Below are 24223 nucleotides of genomic sequence, written 5' to 3' on the forward strand. Positions count from 1 at the left end.
CGAGGCATCCGTATAAACCTCAAAGTTCTCGCTCCCTTCAGGCAATGCTAAGACAGGAGCTGTGGTCAAACGCTCCTTTAATGTTTGGAACGCCGTCTCACAACTCTCATCCCAACGAAACCTGTTCTCTTTCCTCATCAACGCTGTCATCGGTCTAGCTATCTTGGAGAAATCTTTTACGAACCATCTGTAGTATCCAGCTAAACCCAAGAAACTCCTAACCTCAGCAACATTCTTTGGTGCTTCCCACTTTGTCACTGCCTCAATCTTCGCCGGATCCACAGTTACCCCATCTTTAGAGATCACATGCCCCAGAAAAGCAACTTTCTCTAACCAGAACTCACACTTGGACAGCTTAGCATACAACTCATGATCCCTCAAAGTCTGCAACACGATCCTCAGATGCTCCTCATGCACCTCCTTAGTCTTAGAGTAGACTAAGATGTCATCGATAAACACCACTACAAACTGGTCCAAGAACTGTCTGAAGATTCTGTTCATCAAATCCATAAACACTGCCGGCGCATTAGACAACCCAAACGGCATCACCACATACTCATAATGGCCATACCTCGACGTGAAAGCTGTCTTTGGTATGTCCACCTCTCTAATCTTCACCTGATGATACCCCGACCTCAAATCAATCTTAGAAAAGACTGTTGCACCGCTCAACTGATCAAACAGGTCATCTATCCTTGGCAAAAGATACTTGTTCTTTATCGTCACACGATTCAGCTCCCTGTAATCTATGCATAACCTCAAACTCCCATATTTCTTCTTCACGAAAGAACTGGTGCTCCCCACGGCGATACACTTGGTCTAATGTATCCCTTCTCTATCAGATCATCCAACTGCTTCCTAAGCTCCTCCATCTCCTTAGGACCCATACGGTACGGTGCCTTAGAGATTGGCCCCGTCCCTGGTTTCAACTCAACGGTGAAATCTATCTCCCTCTTCGGTGGCAACCCCGGAATCTCCTCTGGAAAAACATCTGCAAACTCTCCCACCACTGGTATATCATCAACTGTCGGACTCTCTATCCGGTCATCTCTCACATGGCACAAGATCAAAGGACATCCCTTCCTCAGATAAGACTTCAATGTAACAAACCAAATCAACTTAACTTTGGGTTTGACTAGAAACCCACGATAAGACACACTAACGCCCTTAGGACCTCTTAAAGACACTTTATTTTGATGACAGTCTATCTTAGATTTATACTTTCCTAACCAATCCATCCCGACTATCATCTCAAAACCATTAAAAGGAAACTCTAGCAAGTCTACAGGGAAATCAACTTGCCCAACTATCAAAGATACATCCCTGAACAATCTCCCACACGATACAGACTCACCCGAAGGTATGAAAACTTGCTCACTAACAGACTCATATACTCTCAAACCCAACTGCTTGACGTGACTCGAAGACACAAACGACTGAGAAGCCCCCAAATCAAACAAAACAAAGGTAGGAATACCATTAACAAGGAATGTACCGGTGATAACGTGCGCATCTTCCTCAGCTGCTTCCTTCTTCATCATGAATAACTTGCCACGGTCTTCCGCCCACCTCCCGGACAAGATCTTGGCGAGGTGGTCGGCTTAGCACCCGACCCTTGATTGTTGTTGTTGTTCGCTGGTGGTTTCGATAAAATTACCGCCGTTGCGGTTGCCTCCACTCTGTAACTTTGACTTCCCGGTTTGGCCATGATCCAGGCCCGGTCATTTGCTCGCGAAGCTCTGCGCAAGTCTCTGGAAAGATCCCGGTGCACTTGTGCACTCATGTCTCTTGTGGCCTACACCACCACAAACTATAGCGGGTCACTCCCCAACTATTACTCACACTTCCACGGCCACGCCCAAAGGAAGCCCCAGCATTGAACCCAGACCCAGAAGAAAATCCCTTAGACTGATTGTGGTTGCCTTTCTTGTGATTCGATTGGCCACCACCCTCGCTTTCAGACTTCCTCTTCTCACCACCTAACCTCTCCCGAGCCATCTCCACCAACCTCTCGGCTCTCCCCCACCCTCTCATAAGCTTCCTTAACATCTGTAAGGATTCCCACAGGTAACTTATCCATAATCTTAGGGTCAACCCCTCTCAAACCTCAATGCCGATTCTCCTCACTCAAACCCATATCCTCGATACCTAGACTTCTCATTGAACGACTGTAGTACTCTCGACCACAGACATCTCCGCGGTCATCTTAAAACCATCAAACTCTTCTCTCAACTTACTCCTCACATGTTCCGGTACAAACTCCTTCCTCACAGCCCTACGAAACTCCTCCCAAGGTATAGCAGGTAAGCCTTGGTTTGTATATATCTCCTTAGCACTCACTTTCACTGAATCCCACCACTTGCCTGCTGCCTCCCTCAGATAGAACGCAGCCTGTTCCACTCTCATCTCATCAGGACAGTGAACCAAATCTAATATGTTCTCCATCTCTCTCAGCCTACTATCAAGAAGGTTAGGCTCCCCAACTCCCTTGTACTCTTTCGGGTTAAACCTCGCAATGTAGAGGCTGGTCTTTGAATGGTCAACCTCCTTCTCCTTATCCTTATTCTTATCCTCATTCACTTTCTTTAGGGTCTCAGTAAGAGCATCCTGGTGCTCTAACATCTTAACGATGTCATCCACGGTCATAAGCTCAGCTCTCGCATACAAAGCAGTCCTCTTGGGCGGCATCTTGAAACTATACATATATAAGAAAGGGTAGATATGAACACACGTACTAAACTTCAAAGCACGAAAACACGCCACCCAGAACCTACTCGATCGAGTTCCCAAACCCACTCGATCGAGTAACGGGCTACTCGATCGAGTGCCCAACATACTCGATCGAGTACCCAAACATCAGACCCCTAACAGACCTTCTGATCTCTTACCTACTCGATCGAGTATCTAGGTTACTCGATCGAGTGACCCCCTACTCGATCGAGTACCCCTAGTTACTCGATCGAGTGCCCAAAAACACGATTCTGGACTCAAAATCGTCAAAAACCCACCCGATCGAGTCAGTCCCACTCGATCGAGTCACGCTAATACATAAAAGCTACCTGCATGTTACGTCATATGCTAACATGCTAAACTTATAAATCACATTATATCATAATACACATGCTACGCATCTTTTCTACTATCTACGAGATCATTTCATCATGTTATTAAATGCCACATTGTAAATCATCCAACATATTATCATCTCATCAACAAATTCCCACCTATCACCATTTTCTTTCACATGCTCATCTTTCTACTTCAACACCCAAAAATTAACACATTTCATCACATTCTTACACAAGTTAACCAAACACACATACGACTCGACAAACACTTCCCCCATGTGACCGGTTCAAAGTTGTAGGGCGACCCCTGCGACTTTAGGACGTCTCCCAAGCCTTTGCACTAGCTCCTACAACTTTTACCCCGGGTTCATTTTAATTGACTCCCTATGTTCATTAGGTTCATTGGTTACAGGTTTCAGGATCGTCGCTCTGATACCATTTGTAACACCCCCATACTCCAAGTGCCTTACCAGGACAACTCAGGTATGAAGACATTACCATCTCGGTTACCCGAGGCAATGATAATCAAACAACAATAAAGAAACAACGTTTATTATAAATAATTTAGCGAATAGTTACAATCCTCAAAACCAAACCAAAAGTACGATACATGATCTCAAACTGATCGTTCTAACGAAATGTAAATAAACTAAAGGCTACAGCGGAAGACTCCTATCATCATGTCGTGGCATCCCAGCTATCCCAAAGACTCATCTCAATACCGCTCAATATCTCGCTCACCATCCCCGAATGGATCACCGCAGGTTTACAAAACAACACCGGGGTCAGTACTAATCACACAATCAATATAAACAACAATGATAAGATAAACAAACAGCTTAACTGTCACACACACATAACCAACCAATTCCCATCATCTCAATACTGACTGTCCACTGGACCAGCCCTGCCCGTGGGGGACCGCAGCCGTACCCACCAAATCCCCGCTCCACATAGTGAGCGATAAACCCTGTCCATTAATGTGCACATCCCTTCTGTGGCGGGTTCCACAGAAGACGAAACTAGGGCGTGAAGCCACTCCCGCAAGTGACCCCACTCAGCCGAGGCCACGCCTCGCGAACCATCAACAACGATCACAACCACAATTACAATACAATTATTATATCAAACAATCAAACACAATACATCAACCAATATCCCATTATGGGACTAATACTGAGTAAGAAATCCTACCTGGTATGCACACAATCAGACGGTCTCTACTGCTGAGTCAAAAAGCCTCTTCTATGAACCCTCCTCCTATCATACAACACATAGAGACTACCACATCACATACTACACATAAAACCCCCAATCTCTAAATTAGGGTTTAACCAAATCGAAGGAAATACAATAAAAAGGGTACATAGATCTTACCCTCGACGTAAGGAACTCAACGGTACGAACAACGACAAGAACTGACCGTCTGAACTCCGGGAATTGCTAAGAATGCGATTAAGAAGATGAACTTGGTTGCTTTCTCTCTTAAACAGGAATTTAGGTTTTGTAAAAGTGATTTAGAATAATGACGATGAAACTTAAATACCTTAATCGCATAATTAACAAAACCCGAGAAAACTCCCCGTAAAACCGGACACTCGATCGAGTACCCAGCTACTCGATCGAGTACCCAACAGGTCAGAAACTATTTTATTTCGCAACTTACCCTTACTCGACAGAGTAAGGCCTACTCGATAGAGTACCCCAAGACTTATAAATACGGAGTATTACAAGTGGCTATTCTTTTGTAGATGCATCCATTACTTGATTTTGTGTGCTTTAATGTTTGGATGCGTCGCCATTTTGGCAAGACTCGCCTTGCCTTGCAAGAAGGCATCCTACCTCATGGTTGTCTTGTTGTGAGTTGAAGGGGCGGAGTGAGACCCGCTAATTGTCTCATATCGGCTATGCTATTAGGTTAGTTTAAATAACGGTCCTAGCCTTTGTCACCTCTTTACTCGGGACGAGCAAAGGTTCGGTTTGGGGATATTTGATGTGACCATAATTTAAGCACATTTAGTCCCCGAATTAGCCTTGTTCCCATGCTTTTTAGTGCATATTTGGGTCATTTATTGTCTTTAGTCCTTTGTTTTGCATATTCTTTGAGGTTTTGTGTCCTTGGTAGGAAAGGAGTGCAAACCTTGCATTTTCATGGCAAAATAGAGCTAAATTGATTGAATTCAATGACCAAGCATCAAGGAGAGACAAGATTAGAAGGCCTTTGTACATACTATAGTAGATGGGCAATGATGAGAAAAGATCCTTGCATCTTCGAGGAAATCCTCAAGGATTCTATGAAGAAAAAGGAAGAAAAGAAGAAAGAAAGTAGCTGTAAGACAATCCGAGAGGATTGCCCACAATCCGCCCGTCCAGCAAGAGCAATCCGAGCGTCTTCCCCCAGTGGACGCCCGTCCAGAAACTGCACAATCCGCCCGTCCACCACCACAATCCGCTCGGCCAGAACCTCCCCAATCCGCCTATGAATCCTTGCATTTTTTACCCATCACCTATCTTTTCAATGAGACTTGTAAGACATAAACCAACTCGAGTCTCATTAGACCATGCATATTGTTGAGTAGGGAAGATTAAGTCGACTTGTAGGTGTTGTACAATCTAATCGATTCGGCTCCGGGACCCAAACTTTCCTAGGATTGTAAGATATAAACCAACTCGATCCATCACAATAATAATTGCTTTCTTATAATTTGAGAATATGTTTCTATGATCAATTCCCATGAATCCCCTATGACCCCATGACACCCTAGTGCCTTTTATCAATTGTTTACACCCCTTTTTAATCATCTTGCTTCTTTACTTTTATTGCTATTTAGTTTAGTGATCTTCTACTTCAAACCTCAAATTGTGACACCCCTAGACAACGCTAGTTGCAATTGAAAATCTCATCTCAATTCTCGTCCCTTGGGATCCGATCTTTACTTGCCTCTTTACTAATTGTAGAGTTGTTTGTGAAGTTATAAATTGTATTTTGGTCTAAGTGTTCCTAACGACAAGTACCGAAAACTAAACCTCCATCGTGAGTCCGTCCAATTGTATAATGATACAAGTTAATTAATACCTTAGAATTGAACAATTTATATTTGTGAGTGAGAATACATATTTTATTGTAATTCGATTAAATAAGATTCGTTTTAGTAATTAAGTGTTTGTATTACTAAAATTTGATTATTGTTTATGAAACAATTGAGATAAGAATGAATAGTGAATTATAATTACAAGATGTTGTAGAGTATATTAACTTAACCCATTTTAAATACTTGTGATCGTGAATTACTAGCTAATTTGTCATATGTAATTAATTTATTATGAAATGATATTTATTCGGATAAATATGCATTAAAAATAGATATGGGCATGATGTGTGACACATGACCTAACAAATGACATTTGACAAAATCACAAAATAAAATGGAATCCATTTTATATAGGGGCACCGGTTTTATAAGAGGAAAATGGGGTTTATTATGTTTGTTAATTTTGAATGGCAAACATAATCATCACCCTAATTACCCTAGCCTTCACCTAGACTTTGCTCTACTTTTTATGGGTAAGACAAAGGCCATGCATTGGCCCTTTCCTCCCCTTCTACCCGGCCTCCCTTGGCTAAAATAAGAGCTTGACTCTTATTATTCATTCTTAACATTATTATGCAGAATTGTTGCATACTCTTTTCTCCTCCCTCTCTCTCTAAATTAGTTTAGATCTCAAATATTGTTCATTCTAATATTACATAAAGATTTCTAGTGTAGTAAAATAATAATATTAGAACTTATTTTAAGGAGTACTACTTGTATAATCTAATTAATTATATTAGTAGTTTTAAGGGTTTGTTTTGGGTGCAACAAGAGGAGAATCTCTATACTTGAGATTTGGTTTGGAAGATCATCCATAATCTTTTAAGCTCATGAACAAGTAAGGAAGGTGTCCTTATTTGTGCCCAAAGTTTCGAACCATTTACAATGAAAGGAAACTCGATTTTCTTTCTTATTTCATTATTTTGTTATGCATGCAACTAGATCTAGTATCACTATATTAATGAGTTAATTTATACACTATTAGAAGAGTCTAATAGGGGTTTATGAAACTTTCAATTGGTATCAGAGCATAGGATGTTGCATGCATAGTTGATATATAGTTTTTTCGAGTTATAGTAACTTAAATAAAACTAAAAATTTGTGATTTATTAGAGAATGTCACGAAATCATTTTGCATGTTTTGTATTCTGGTCCTAAAATGTATTTAGGTCATTTTGATGATTTATGGTATTTATTGCCCATTTTAATGTTTTTTAGTAATTTTATTACATTTTAATGAGTAAAATGGTATTTAAAATCTAAAAATAGTTAAACTTAGCTTATGACCTTGAAATTTTTAAATGACCTCACATGCATATTTTACTTATTGTATTTAAAATTTCGTAAAAATTTGATTTATTATGCATGATTTATGATTTTTATGTGATAAAAATGAAATAAATGGAGGTAAAATGGTTAAAAATAGTTAAACTTCGAAACTGGTCATGAAATTTTAATATGTTGTCACATGCACATTTTGCTCACTGTGTGTAAAATTTGAGATGAACACGATTCATTTTGCATGATTTATGAATTTTTAGTGTAAAAATGACATAAATAGTGACTATTTTAGCAAAAATAGCTAAATCGAATTACACGGCATGAGAAAATTATTTTAGGTTGCATTTACATCCCACTTATCAGATCTAAAGTTTGAACATTGGTTAGATTAATTTTCATATGCTTTAGATGTTTTATTTGATAAAACCGATAAATCGCAACTATATTTCTCTCGAAATAAATTCGAAAATTTTAACCTTTATTTTTGACATTATGAGTGTCATGGAAATATTCCATAATGTTAAAAAATTTAAAATTCAAATTTTGAAATTATTGTAATCTAATTTGGATTTATTACATAAAAGTTATGATTTTAAGGTCAATTATGAGCACAAATGTTATATCAACTTGAATTATTGTCAAAAATTGATTGATAACTAATTTTTGAGTCCAAAAAGATTAGGGTAATTAACTTGGACTAAAATTGGATTTTAGTATTATTTTGCGATTTTAATAAGTTAAAAATCGCGAATTTCCATAAAACCGGGTTATATTTACGATATTAGTTTAAATAGGGAGATTTGGCACATAACTTGGCATGTTAGATACATATTATAATTCTGCATATTTCATTGATAAATGTCATATTTTATTTATATAATTTTGAATTATATAATTTTATCTTAGTATGGCCTTAGTTTTTATTGATATTTCCCGTAATGTAAGGGGATATCGATACGTACGGTTGTAATTTATTGTGATCTCATCTCACTTTTATTTTTACTAATTTTTCATATTACAAATGTATAATAAGAATAGCTATGTATTTTATTATTATTTGTAATTCCGAAGTTCCTTCAAGACGGTGCCATTCGGAAAGGTGTTCCGACGAAGACGATGTTCTTGGGAGGTGTGCCACTTGAAGATTATCGGTAGGTGTGCCATTTTTTTTAATATGTTGTATGCATTGCCAAATCGCCATAACTTTACATGCATATCTTTTCTTATCGAGTCATCGACCGTGTCAATTACGATTATCGATAGGTCTCCGTTTTAGTTCATTAAACGAGATAGATAATAAATTGACATGACCTCTCACTAAATTTTAAAATTGAGATTAACCTTACCAAATAGTAGGACCCATGAATCCCCATGACATTTGGGGTAGGTTCGGTATTCCCGGGGTACTTTCATTTTTCATTGGGTAAGTGGGGTAATAAAACGTTATTACACACGAAATTTTGTTGGTCTCAACGGGATATTATGACTACTCTTATGTACCGGGGTTAGAGATGGGTTTTATGAAAAACATCGACCGAGAGTTCTAAAGTAGAATCAATTAAAGTGTTAATTCACCAAATTTACATAAGTATGGGATGTATCGGTTTCCCCGTGCCCATATTTGTATAAAGATGGATCTCGGAATCATTTATTATAGTTGGGTAGAGGTCACTATATAAATGGTAAACTTGTTCAAAATGTTTGCAAGACAAGCAGATATCAAGACAATCCAGGTGAGAGTCATTGGATAGCTGTCAAGAATATCCTAAAATACTTAAGGACTAAGGATTCATTCTTGGTATTTGGAGGAGACTCCGAGTTATGTGTTAAGGGTTATACTGATTCGAGCCTTCAAACCGATAGGGATGATATGAAATCCCAGGCTGGTTTTGTTTTCATAATTAATGGTGGTGCGGTTAGCTAGAGAAGCTTCAAAGAGTCTGTCATTGCGGATTCTACAACGGAAGCTGAGTACATTGCAGCATCTGAAGCTGCCAAGGAAGCTGTGTGGATAAGGCAATTTCTAGAAGGGCTAAAGGTAGTTCCTTCCGCCATAGATCCTATCACGATCTTGTGTGATAACAGTGGGGCCATCTTTCAAGGTAAAGAGCCCAAGTCTAGTAACAAGTCTAGACATGTACTTAGAAAATTCCATGTAATTAGAGATTTCATCGAAAGGGAGGAAATTGTGATATGTAAGGTTGGGACAAATGATAATATTTCCGATCCCTTAACCAAGCCCTTATCGCAGACTAAGCATGACCAACATGTAGTTTCCATGGGTCTTAAACGCATGCCAAATTTGTATTAGATTATGAGATATGAAATGAAAAACGTTGTTTTAGTTTATTCATATATGATAATCGCGTTTATCGTTTGAGTTTCATTTTAAAACTTTTTCATTTATTACTTTGTTATATCCTAATGGGTTGTTGAGACAATATTAAAACCCATTAAAGTGAACTGGATTAACATAGTATTGGCCTCTAGTTACTTACATGAGGTGACGTCTCCAAGTAACTAGAGTGTGAGTCGATTGATGGATAGTTCAAGTGCCATAGGGTCATAAGAGATGACTACTCATTGATGCGTGTATTTTATATAAGGTTTTTACCTCATTTTTACACGCATTTCTGTACTATTTACGTGGCATCTAGCTACAAATGCCCCCGAATATTCTACTTTGGTTCGTTTTATGTAAATTGCAGGAATAAACCAAAAAGGAGATAAATCGGGCCTAAACTCGTCACATTTGCATGCATTTATGGAGAACGAGGAACTGGAGCTTGGAATCTATCACTTCGAAGACGCGTGAGCTGGTTTCGGGAGGTGTCTAGTGCCTAAACGTACCAAGATAGCTCGATCGACTGCTTTTCTAGTCGATCGAATGATTTATATACTGAAGGTTACTCGATCGAGCAGTCCCAGTATTCAATCAAGTAGGCAATACAAGGAGTTACTCGATCGAGTGGTTTATTTCCACTCGATCGAAAGGTTTGATGCTTAGTTACTCGATCGAGTGGTTTATTTCCACTCGATCGAGTGGTTTGGCATGTAATAGACTTTTTCCGCCTAATTTCGTATGGGCTTTTGTAATTAAGTTATGGATTAGGTTTAGAGGGTGATTTTCGCATACTACAAAATACAGTAGACTGCGTAACGATTCCTTATTCACTTTTCACTGGAAAAACTTCCACTGCCTCTTCATTTTTACCTTCCTTCTACTCTTTTGCTACACGGATTTGAACTTGTATTCAGTATTATTATTACCTTTTAATTCTTATTCTTATTCTTAATAGAATTAGTACTTTTATTTCCCCTCTTCCTTTATTTTCCAATTGCTTATTTGTTTCCATCTTATTTTTATTATCATGTTTAATTCCTATCATTTATATGTTATTGTTGTCAATTCAATGGTGATGCATAGCTAATTCCCTCTTTCTAAGGCTAGGGGATCCATGATTATGAAGGAATAGTAGTTGCCATATTAGGTTAATGCTTGTGTAGTCTTTGTTGTTAATCGCTGCAGTTAATTGTATCTGTCTAATTGAGTCGACGCAATTAGACATTTTTATCATAGTAAACCTTGACCTGGACCGGAAGGTTGGAAAGGGTGAGACTCGTAGCGAACATTAGGGCACTGTAGTGAGGGCGGAAGCTAAGCTATCTGTGCTTTAGGGCGAATTGAGAACGGAAGGAAATATTCACTGCTCCTCAGACCATACTTGCATTGACCTGAGACTTAGATTACTTGACTGAATGATCATGGTGAACCGTCTGTCTTAGCTGCTTTCCTTATCTGTTTAATCCTTTTTCTCTGTTTTCTCTCTCTCTCATTCTTATTAGTTTAGAACAACAACCCAATTAAAACCCCCAATTTGGTTACCGTGACGAACTTAGACAAAGCTGACATTTTCCCATCTCCCTGTGGAAATCAACCCGACTTCCCTAGCTATATTAGTTAGAGCCAGTTGGTTAATTTTGATAGGTATACGACTGCCCTGTCAAATTTTGGCGCCGTTGCCGGGGAGGTGGCGCAATTTTGTTGCTTTATTTGAGTTTGTCTCTCGTCTCAAGGAATTTATTCCTTGAGACTGATCTCATTCTTGTGAAGTTTTTGATTAGTCTTGCAGGTTATCTGTTCTATAAGAGTACATCGTCGCACCTGTTTTGGTTTGTAAATTCTAATTGCCGGAATGCCTAATATAGCCATCCATTCAGAGCCTAATGTGGATTCGCTTCCAAAAGGTTTCCTGTTACCCACTACTGAGTCGGGAACCTTTGGAATCCACCCATCTTACATACAGCTGGTTGAGAGAAATCTCTTTAGGGGGGTACACGAAGAAGATCCATGCGAGCATATAGAGTTTTCTTTACAGTATTGCTCTACCATTCCTCTTGCTGCTGGGGTGACACAGGACAAAGTGAAGGGAGCTCTTTTTCCCTTTTCTTTAGCTGATGATACCCGGGAGTGGTTGAGGGATCCAGATAAAGAGGCAGCCGGTGTAACCGACTGGAGTTCTTTTGCTTTGGCCTTTTACAGGCGATACTTCCCACCGCAGCGCACTAATGCCTTGAGAGCTCAGATTACTTCTTTTGAGCAACTGCCCACTGAAGATTTGGATGGGGCGTGGGCGAGGTTCAAGAAGCTCGTCCGTTCTGTGCCCCACCACGGTTTCAAGCGTTGGTTCCTTTGTACTCAGTTTTACAACGGAGTATATCGAAACCAGAGAGCTATTCTTGATAGTGTAGCTAAGGGGAGATTCACTAAAAATGTGGAAGATGATCAAGGGTGGCGTCTTATTGAAGAGATGGCTATCCATGTTGCAGAATATGGAAATCCCCGAGATAGTGGGCAAGTTAATGAGCTGGCAGCAGCTGCAGTGGAAAGTCCTAGCAAAAGTCTAGGTAATGTGGAGATTACGGAAGCTATAGGTGAGAGTGCACAGGGGTTTGTTCAATTACTGAGCATGTGGAGTTATGTGGTAGATGTGGCATGGAAGGGCATGACCCTATTGACTGTCTGGCAAGTATAGAGCGCGTTCTCACTTATCAAAAATACAAGCAAAGGGTCCCTTTTTCTCAATTGTATGAGGAAATGAAGAATGTTTCTAATCTTTCTACGCCGGCACCGCAGCCGGTCTCTCCTTCTACAAACAAGGATATTGCCGAACTGAAATCCTTGATGTTGAACTTAACACAACAGTTTGGGGAGAAATGTAGCAAGAATGAAACTGTTATTGTGGAATTAAGAGAACAAGTCGCGCAGTTAACACTCGCGAAAGACCAAGCCAACCTTCTACCGACATGTGATCCAGTAAATGCTACGAATCTCCAAGGTGGCCTTATTCATGAGGGGCCACAAGTACCAGAAGACGGGGTTTTGACAGCTGATAATGCCATGGAAGATGATTTGGATGAGTTTTTGGACGAAATCCTTGCTGCGTGTTGTCCAGACACTCGATCGAGTGAAAATTCTACTCGATAGAGTGAAATAATCCATCCCATCACTCGATCGAATAATAATTGTGGTCGATCGAGTAGTGCTCAATTTACAGATACTCGATCGAGTGATATTCCTACTCGATCGAGTGAAATAGTTGGAGAAATCACTCGATCGAGTGAACAAAGTGGTCGATCGAGCAAGCCTGGAAAAGAGATCACTCGATCGAGTGAAGAAAATGGCCGATCGAGTAAACTCCAACATGAAACCACTCGATCGAGTGAGGAAAGTACTCGATCGAGTACCAGAAGCAGCGGAGATCCTATTTTGATATCTAATTCCGCTACCGTGTCATCTTCCCCTGCTGTGGAGACGTCACACACTGATAAAGGTAAAGAGATAATCGCGGGTTCACTTATTGCTACCAGAGTACCATTTCCAAGTCGTCTGAAGGACGCGAAGGTCGAGCGACAGTACGGTAAGTTTGTGGACGTTGTGAAGAGCCTCCAGGTAACTGTCCCTTTTACCGAACTCGTTACCCAGGTACCTACTTACGCTAAATTTATGAAAGATATTGTGATGCGTAAGAGAGAGCTAAGTGAATTTGAGACGGTTTCATTTATGGAAGAGTCTAGTAATTTACTTTTAAATAAGGCTCCACCTAAAATGAAAGATCCGGGTAGCTTCTCTATTACCTGTGTTATAGGCAATTTAGTTATTGATAAGGCTCTTTGTGATTTAGGAGCCAGCGTCAGCGTCATGCCCCTATCTGTCTGCAAGAAATTGAATATGGGTCATCTTAAATTGACTAACATTACCCTACAGATGGCAGATAGATCTGTTAGGAGACCCTTGGGTGTCTTGGAGGACGTGCCTGTGAAAATAGGCAAGTTCTTTATACCAGTAGATTTCATTGTTTTAGACATAACTGAGGACACCCGGACCCCAATTATCTTAGGAAGACCGTTCCTTTGTACAGCTGAGGCCATTATTGATGTCAAACAAGGGCGTTTGACTCTTGCAGTAGGGGATGACGCGATCACTTTTAGCCTACCTAGCACTTTGGCTCGGCCAATGATAGAGGATACTTGTTATTCGATTGATATTATTGACGAGTCTATTTATGACTTCTGGTCGGGTTCTTTTATGAAGGACCCACTAGAAGCTCTTATGCTTTTGGATGAGTGTGCAGATAACCCAGATAACGATGATGCTGTGTTGGATTTGCTTATAGATGATTTAGATGAGCGTGAACTCACCGACGCTGAGGGAGAGCAAGTGGAAGAGATGATCAGTACTCTTTGCTCCATTGAGGTAAAGGTGCCCAAGCGTAAGCCTCTCCCCTCTCATCTAAAATATGCTTTCTTAAATGATACTGAGCGATATCCAGTCATCGTTAGTGATAAGCTTGATAATGATCAGCTGACCTCTTTGTTAGCTGTGCTTAAGAAAAACAGGAAAGCTTTGGGTTATTCTTTGGACGATATCAAGGGGATTAGTCCCGATATTTGTATGCACAGGATAGAGCTGGAGAAAGATCACAAACCTTGCAGACAAGGTCAGCGCCGGCTGAACCAGAAGATGCAAGATGTTGTGATGGCTGAGGTAATGCAGCTGCTCGACGCAGGTATTATCTACTCTGTTGGTCATTCTAAATGGGTGAGTCCAGTGCAGGTGGTCCCGAAGAAAGGAGGGACTACTGTGGTTAAGAATGAGTTAATACCCACTCGAGTAGTGACTGGTTGGCGGATGTGTATAGATTACAGACAGCTGAATGCCGCCACCAAGAAAGATCACTTTCCCCTTCCTTTTATTGATCAAATGGTAGAAAGGTTAGCTTCTCATAAGTTTTTCAACTATTTAGACGGGTATTAAGGGTTCTTTCAGATCCCTATCCACCCAGACGATCAAGCTAAGACTACATTTACTTATCCCCAAGGCGTGTTTGCTTATCGCAGGATGCCTTTTGGTTTATGTAATGCCCCTGCCACCTTCCAAAGGTGCATGATGGGGATATTTTCAGAGTATATTGAGTCTATTATGGAAGTTTTCATGGACGATTTCAGTGTTTATGGAAGTGATTTTTCTAACTGTCTGTCTAACCTTGATAAAGTGTTGCAGCGCTGCATTGAGGTTAATCCCGTGCTTAACTGGGAGAAGTGCCATTTCATGGTCAACGAGGGAGTTGTCTTAGGGCACTTAGTTTTTGATAGGGGAATAGAGGTTGATAAAGCAAAGGTGGAAGTGATTCAACAATTACCACCTCCTGTTAATGTTAAGGGGGTGAGGAGTTTCCTTGGCCACGCCGGCTTTTATCGCCGGTTTATCAAGGATTTCTCGAAAATTGCTAAACCACTTACACAGCTGCTACTTAAGGATTCCCCTTTTGTGTTTACTGATGAGTGTCTTTCTGCTTTTCACTGGTTAAAGCAGGCTTTAGTCTCTGTGCCGATCATACAGCCTCGCGACTGGGACTTGCCGTTTGAGATAATGTGTGATGTCAGTGACTATGCACTAGGAGCGGTGCTAGGCCAACGGAAAGACAAAGCTTTAAACGCAATCTATTATGCGAGCCGAACTCTGGATGAGGCTCAAGTGAAGTACACTACCATCAAAAAAGAGCCGCTAGGCGTAGTTTATGCCTTAGAGAAATTTCGCTCTTATTTGATTGGGTCAGAAGTTACTGTTTTTACTGACCATGCAGCTTTGAGGCATCTCCTTGCTAAGAAGGAGGCTAAACCACGGTTATTGAGATGGATACTCCTGCTCCAGGAGTTCGATTTGCAGATTAAAGATAAGAAAGGAGTTGAGAACGTTGTAGCTGAACATCTGTCGCGACTGACGCGACAGGAAGGGGTAGATTCTCTACCTATTGATTACTCTTTCCCTGACGATACTTTATTTGCTGTATTATCGTCTATTGTTAACCAAGAGCCTTGGTATGCAGATATAGCTAACTACGTTGTCAGTGGCAAGCTGCCGCCTGACCTTTCTCATCAGCAGAGGAAGCGTTTTCTGTATAACGCTAAGCAATATTTTTGGGACGATCCTTATTTGTTTAAGGAATGTGCAGACGGTCTCTACAGACGGTGGATTCCGCAGTGGGAGACCAAAGTAGTCCTGGAAGGCTGTCACTCCTCCTCCTATGGTGGTCACCACGGACCATCGCGCACCGTGGCTAAGGTACTTCAGTCTGGTTTTTACTGGCCTTCTTTGTTTGCTGATGCTAAGTCTTTTGTTTCAGCTTGTGATGCTTGCCAACGATCAGGGAACATTTCAAAGAGACATGAGATGCCACAAAATGGTATCTTAGAGGTTGAGGTTTTCGATGTCTGGGGCATTGATTTCCAAGGACCGTTCCCGTCTAGTAAAGGTAACAGGTACATTTTAGTGGCTGTAGATTATGTGTCAAAGTGGGTTGAGGCAATTGCCTCACCTCATTGTGATGCCAAGACCGTGATAAAAATGTTTAAAAAGGTCATATTTCCCCGATTTGGTGTCCCTAGGGTCGTCATTAGTGATGGGGGAATGCACTTTAAAGAAAAGAAACTAACTTCCATTCTGTCTAAAGTTGGTGTCCAACACCGGCGTGGTTTGGGGTATCATCCCCAAACTAGTGGTCAGGTTGAGGTCTCTAATCGCGAGTTGAAAGAGATCTTGTCTAAGGTAGTTTCTAAATCACGGAAGGACTGGAGTCTTAAATTAGAAGACACATTATGGGCCTCTGAATCGCCTTTTAAGACACCAATTGGTGCATCACCTTATAGGTTAGTTTATGGGAAATCATGTCACTTACCTGTTGAGTTGGAATGTAAGGCTTGGTGGGCAATTCGTGAGCTTAACTTTGATCCTAAGTTGTGTGGTCAGAATCGTCTTTTGCAGCTAGATGAGTTGGAAGAATTTAGGCTTAATGCCTATGATAGCTCGCGCATTTATAAAGAAAAGACGAAGAGATGGCATGACAAAAGAATTCTACCTCGGGAGTTTCATGTTGGGCTAAATGTGCTGTTGTTTAATGCCCGACTGCGATTATTTCCTGGCAAGCTGAAGTACAGATGGAGTAGTCCTTATACGGTGACAGCTGTTACTAGATATGGATCCGTTGAGCTAGAAGGTCCCGAGGGAAATAGGTTCAAGGTGAATGGGCAATATGCGAAGCATTATCACGAGGCAAATGAAGCAGATAATCGTGTTGAAGTCCTGTACTTCGACGAGCTTGACGCGCCAGTTAATTGATGCCAGAAAGGTCGTGTGGGACCTCTTAAACCTGCGCTCTCCGGGAGGCAACCCGGACTGTTTTGTTGTATTTTTGTTGAACTATTTCTTTACCTTTAGCTTTTTTTTGAACTTTAGACGCTTTTTGATGCGTGTTTTGCAGGTGTATCCACTCGATCGAGTAGTTTTTCTACTCAATCGAGCACTTTTGGGATAATTTTCACTCGATCGAGTAGTTAAAGTACTCGATCCACAAGTGCATAATCACGTCCACTCGATCGAGTAATAATTTTGCTCGATCGAGTCCTTCTGATACCAAATCACTCGATCGAGCTATTCCAAATTACTCGATCGAGTAGTTTCGTCCTCCAGCTGCTATTTTTCGTCTGTTGAGCTACTGCTTTACTTCCTTTGACCTCCCATGTTCATGGTCGGTTTGGGGAGGTCCCTCTTCATGACGTTTTGTAAGTCTTCCGACTCCACTTATCCTTTTCTCCTTAGTTTGCATTTCTTTCCCTATTTTTGGTACAATGAGGGCATTGTACGGTTTGGTTTGGGGAGGTATGCATCCATATCTGTGTCTGCATGTTTTCTTGCATTTTTGTTCGCACGTTTATTTATTTTCGCATGCATTGTCGTTTTTAATTCAAAAATCACATAAATTTCAAAAAATTTCACGTTTAATTTGAGTCGGAACGTTTGAACTTTGACGCTACATTGAATCCTTACCTTAGCCTTACATTATCTTGACATATAGTTGGCATGATTATGTGCATGATCTACGAGTTTTTGTTTCTCTCTTATCTGAACGAATCGACTTGACTCACATATCGGCAAGCTACATTACATTCTGAGGTTAGAGCTTTATAAACTGGTGACATTCATGACCGGTTTCATTTAGGATGTGAGTAGTACTCTCTGTAAGGCATGTAACATCAATTTGCATAAGCATGAGTCTAGTCTTCTTAATACCTGTATGCATTCGGTCTGTGGATGGTGACACATGTTAGGAGAGGCAGTTCCCTTTTATTCCATTCTACCCATGAGCCCCACATAGCCAAATTGCCCTTTTGTCCTTTTAGCTACATACTATAATTTTTCCTACCCTAGCCGAGCTAGTAATGAGTAGCTGTTTGGAATGCTTTACTGCAGTTTTGTTATTTTTGTCTGAATTCAGAAGATGGTGGAAGAATTGAAGGAAATGAAAGAAAAAAATGATGGATGAAAATGAAAAAAAAAAAAAAAAAGAATGAAAAAAATGGAAATATGAAAAAGAAAAGAAAAAGAAAGCAAAAAATCATGTGCAGAGAATTGAGAAATTGTATAATGATTTTCACTCCCATGTCTTACTTATATTTTCTGGGGAGCTGAAAAGTTTTTGGTGTATTGTGAGTTGAGTGCATAGAATTGGCACCGTTTTGATTTGTTTTATTGATTACGAAATTGGGATGCAGTTCAATATTTGGATTCGTTGTTGCTAGCCTGGCTATTAACCCCACATATCCAAATTCATCTTAACCCCTTCTTACCAGTACCTCACTTACCCAAACGTAAGTCCTCGGCATGTGTCTTGGTTATTAGTATGGTTGGAATGCGTATGTACGGTTGTAGAGACTTTATTCATGATTAACTGCATGCATGTTCTTATAGGTCGAGTTAGGTGAGTGTCTTTACTTCTTTCTATCTTTCACATATATACTCACCTCGTGCCTACATTTGAGTGATAAGCGACCTGTGAGAGTCCGATACTTTTGAGTCTTGCAAGGTCGACGGTTCAGTAAGTTTGAGACATTGATTTCATTCGTTTGCACTTATCATTTGCCACTTTGTTAGTTGTTGCATTAAACTGGTTTTGGTGGGTGATTTGTAGCTGATGCGTTGGTCCCGTTCCATTGTTTATTCTTAGTTGCATTCATAGTTTGCTTGGGGACAAGCAAAGGTTTGGTTTGGGGAGATTTGATGCGTGTATTTTATATAAGGTTTTTACCTCATTTTTACACGCATTTCTGTACTATTTACGTGGCATCTAGCTACAAATGCCCCCGAATATTCTACTTTGGTTCATTTTATGTAAATTGCAGGAATAAACCAAAGAGGAGATATATCGGGCCTAAACTCGTCCCATTTGCATGCATTTATGGAGAACGAAGAGCTGGAGCTTGGAATCTATCACTTCGAAGACGCGTGAGCTGGTTTCGGGAGGTGTCTAGTGCCTAAACGTACCAAGATAGCTCGATCGACTGCTTTTCTAGTCGATCGAATGCTTTATATACTGAAGGGTACTCGATCGAGCAGTCCCAGTATTCAATCAAGTAGGCAATACAAGGAGTTACTCGATCGAGTGGTTTATTTCCACTCGATCGAAAGGTTTGAAGCTTAGTTACTCGATCGAGTGGTTTATTTCCACTCGATCGAGTGGTTTGGCCTGTAATAGACTTTTTCCGCCTAATTTCGTATTGGCTTTTGTAATTAAGTTATGGATTAGGTTTAGAGGGGGATTTTCGCATACTACAAAATACAGTAGACTGCGTAACGATTCCTCATTCACTTTTCACTGAAAAAACTTCCACCGCCTCTTTATTTTTACCTTTCTTCTACTTTTTTGCTACACGGATTTGAACTTGTATTCGGTATTATTATTCCCTTTTAATTCTTATTCTTATTCTTAATAGAATTAGTACTTTTATTTCCCCTCTTCCTTTATTTTCCAATTGCTTATTTGTTTCCATCTTATTTTTATTATCATGTTTAATTCCTATCATTTATATGTTATTGTTGTCAATTCAATGGTGATGCATAGCTAATTCCCTCTTGCTAAGGCTAGGGGATCTATGATTATGAAGGAATAGTAGTTGCCATATTAGGTTAATACTTGTGTAGTCTTTGTTGTTAATCGCTGCAGTTAATTGTATCTGTCTAATTGAGTCGACGCAATTAGACATTTTTATCATAGTAAACCTTGACCTGGACCGGAAGGTTGGAAAGGGTGAGACTCGTAGCGAACATTAGGGCACTGTAGTGAGGGCGGAAGCTAAGCTATCTTTGCTTTAGGGCGAATTGAGACCGGAAGGAGATATTCACTGCTCCGCATACCATACTTGCATTGACCCGAGACTTAGATTACTTGACTGAATGATCATGGTGAACCGTCTGTCTTAGCTGCTTTCCTTATCTGTTTAATCCTTTTTCTCTGTTTTCTCTCTCTCTCATTCTTATTAGTTTAGAACAACAACCCAATTAAAACCCCCAATTTGGTTACCGTGACGAACTTAGACAAAGCTGACATTTTCCCATCTCCCTGTGGAAATCGACCCGACTTCCCTAGCTATATTAGTTAGAGCCAGTTGGTTAATTTTGATAGGTATACGACTGCCCTGTCAGTCATCACATAGGCACACTTTATGAGACACTCTGTCCGGCAGTGACCGCTTATAGAGTTCTGGCAATTTTTATATAGTCTGGTCGTGGTGAGAGCTACTATAGTATTCTTTTGAGTCAATTCTTAGACTAAAGACTGTTCGCCCAAGGTGGCACAGTTTCTAAGTGACCTTGATTTTTGCTCTACGACTTTCGTAACTGCGGTCAAATGGGCATCTTTTGGGTCATGATGAACTGTGGCTAATCGAAGGGAGCAGTGCGATAGGAATTGTCCACCTCTTGTCAGGGTTATTTAAAATCTCAAGGCCACTCGAGGTGTAGTGAACTGAAAATGCGTGGTCACGCTCGGAAGGTATCTACGGTAGATAATTCCGGTCAGACAGTTACTCTCCAGATCGAGAAAACCACTCTAGATATGATCAAATGCAAGTACGACCCGCAAGACTACTTGCATTGAGTGGGAGATGATGTAATAGGACAAGAGAATTGGTGACGCACACTTGTCTCGGACAAGTGGGAGATTGTTGGAGTAAGTGTCCTCAACAATAGTGCGATCACATGTTTAAATCTCATGGTAAGAATACGTAAGGGATGATTCATTTATATAGTCAACTGATCAACATTAATCGGCCATTAATAGATAAATTAGTTAATTGTATAATGATATAAGTTAATTAATACCTTAAAATTGAACAATTTATATTTGTGAGTGAGAATACATATCTTATTGTAATTCGATTAAATAAGATTCGTTTTAGTAATTAAATGTTTGTATTACTAAAATTTGATTATTATTTATGAAACAATTGAGATAAGAATGAATAGTTAATTATAATTACAAGATGTTGTAGAGTATATTAACTTAACCCATTTTAAATACTTGTGATTGTGAATTACTAGCTAATTTGTCATATGTAATTAATTTATTATGAAATGATATTTATTTGGATAAATATGCGTTAAAAATAGATATGGGCATGATGTGTGACACATGACCTAACAAATGACATTTGACAAAATCACAAAATAAATTGAAATCCATTTTATGCAGGGGCACCGGTTTTATAAGAGAAAAATGGGGTTTATTATGTTTGTTAATTTTGAATGGCAAACATAATCATCACCCTAATTACCCTAGCCTTCACCTAGACTTTGCTCTACTTTTTATGGGTAAGACAAAGGCCATGCATTGGCCCTTTCCTCCCCTTCTACCCGGCCTCCCTTGGCTAAAATAAGAGCTTTACTCTTATTATTCATTCTTAACATTATTATGCATAATTGTTGCATACTCTTTTCTCCACCCTCTCTCTAAATTAGTTTAGATCTCAAATATTGTTCATTCTAATATTACATAAAGATTACTAGTGTAGTAAAATAATAATATTAGAACTTATTTTAAGGAGTACTACTTGTATAATCTAGTTAATTATATTAGTAGTTTTAAGGGTTGTTTTGGGTGCAACAAGAGGAGAATCTCTACACTTGAGATTTGGTTTGGAGGATCATCCATAATCTTCTAAGCTCAAGAACAAGGAAGGTGTCCTTATTTGTGCCCAAAGTTTCGAACCATTTACAATATAAGGAAACTCGATTTTCTTTCTTATTTCATTATTTTGTTATGCATGCAACTAGATCTAGCATTACTATATTAATGAGTTAATTTACACTATTAGAAGAGTCTAATAGGGTTTATGAAACTTTCACTCCTACACCAACCAGAACTCTTGTAAGTTGTAACCCCTTTAAGGGAAGATGCCAGTGGTGTAATATCCAAGGCCTTGCCCTTGCCTATTGCCCTAGCTTCAAATCCCTCTATCGTGACATTCAGGATCCCATCACCCTCTTTAAGTCATCGATAATTGTTAAACTAAAAAGCTTCTAACAAGGTTTTAATGTTGAGCGTCATTGTGATTTCCTCTAATGTCAGAATCATAACAGTACTCACCTCACGCATTTTTAGACTCTTTAATACTCTTTTCCTTGTCATTATAAACTTTTCGTCTGATGTTTAAGGTCAATGTTAATATATTGAAAAAATATATGGATTAAAAAAATGTACTAACTCCTACGAGATGGATGGGTATTTTTCAAATAATACACACAGCATAAAGAGAAATGCAGAAAAAGTATGGTCGAAAAGTCAAACATGAAGATTATAGAGAAAAAGGAGTACAATGGAAGTAGAGTTTTTACTTATTCGAAGTACGCTATATAAGAACTGAAGGTTACCGCCCACCTTCCGGAACACTGCGTGGAAATGAACAAGATCAGAAAAGAACATGTCAAAGGAAAATACATTCATAAAAAGTTAATAAATGTGACAAGAAGCAGACTATTTAAGTGTAGTAATATTACTTACGATGTCATAGCATAAAGGAATCTTATCTAATGCTTGCTCAAGAACAAGGGTTTACGATTATAGAACCAAGTCCAAACATACGATGTCATAGCATAAAGGAATCTTCATCATTAATCATGTTAATGTTCAGAAACTTCGATGAATTTATAACCAAGTCCAAACTTCGATTATAGACCTTGAGGGACACGGTCCCACCATCAAGCTTCCCTTCACTCGCTTCGATGAATTTATAACCAGGTATGAAGCGCCTGAGCTTAATGAAAGGCTCGTCCATTTATCAACCAAGTCTATAGCAAGGCTAAAAGGTCAAGCTAATAAGGAGGGCAATCCCAAAAAAATTCATCATTTCAAGCCATGCCAGCACTCTGCTGGAGGTTAATAGCTCGAGCAAACCGGCTACCTCTCGAACAGGCTACTAACTGCATGGTAGTTGCAAATAACAGGCATAGATTAAACCCATCTTTGCCTCAAGAGTATTTTGGAAACTGTGCTAGTGCTATGAAAGCAAGCACCACAGGAACTGAATTACAGAACCACAATTTCGTTTGGACAGCATTATTGGTGCACCAATTAGTAGCAACCTATAGTCACAAAGCTGTGGTTGACCACATCAACGGATGGATAGCATCACCCTATGTATATCAGCCAACTATGTTCGGTGTAAACAGTGTGATGATGGGAAGTTCACCGCGGTTCAACATGTATGGCAATGAATTTGGACTCGGAAAGGTAGCTGTTTGCAGTGGATATGCGAATAAATTTGTTGGGAAAGTGACTTCATACCCGGGATATGAAGGAGGAAGTGTGGATTTGAAGATTTCTACCTCCTGATTCCAAGAGCCTTCTTGAGTCTGACCCTGAATTCATGCATGCCGTTTCATTGCCATATATGCCATGATACCCACCCAACTTTTGACTGTTCCTTTATAACAGTTCTGGGAATTATGTCATAAAGTCGTTGTGGCATTTGATCAAACATCTTATGCGCATTGTTGTTCTACAAATGTCTCAGATTCCTAAGCTTTAACACAGGACGATTTGATGGGCATGACTTCATGAGTAATTTGATTGAAATAATGATTTCCAGATTTTAGAGTTGGGTAACTGTCAATGAATCACATGATTTATTTAACAGTCAAGATGTAACTGAAATCAAGGTGAACTTGGGCAGCTAAATTGGAGGTACAGTCGTGTAAGGAGCTAGGTAGCACCAAAACCGACACGGACACGGACATGGAAACGACATGGACACGTGATAGGGCATTACATGAAATTTAGGACAGGGGACACACTATTTTAATTTAATAAAAAATATATTTTATGATTATAAATAACGTATGATTTTATTTTTGTAATGTATTTGATATTAAATTTAAATAAGTGAAGG

General features: G+C 39.6%; 1 pseudogene; it reads left to right on the forward strand.

The window, feature by feature from the left end:
- The window catches only part of LOC141651847 (uncharacterized), a 168477-nt pseudogene extending 144470 nt beyond the window's left edge, over positions 1–24007 (forward strand).
- The last annotated feature ends 216 nt before the right edge of the window (positions 24008–24223 follow it).

This window comes from Silene latifolia, chromosome 1 (assembly GCF_048544455.1).
Source record: "Silene latifolia isolate original U9 population chromosome 1, ASM4854445v1, whole genome shotgun sequence".
In the NCBI taxonomy this organism is placed as follows: domain Eukaryota; kingdom Viridiplantae; phylum Streptophyta; class Magnoliopsida; order Caryophyllales; family Caryophyllaceae; genus Silene; species Silene latifolia.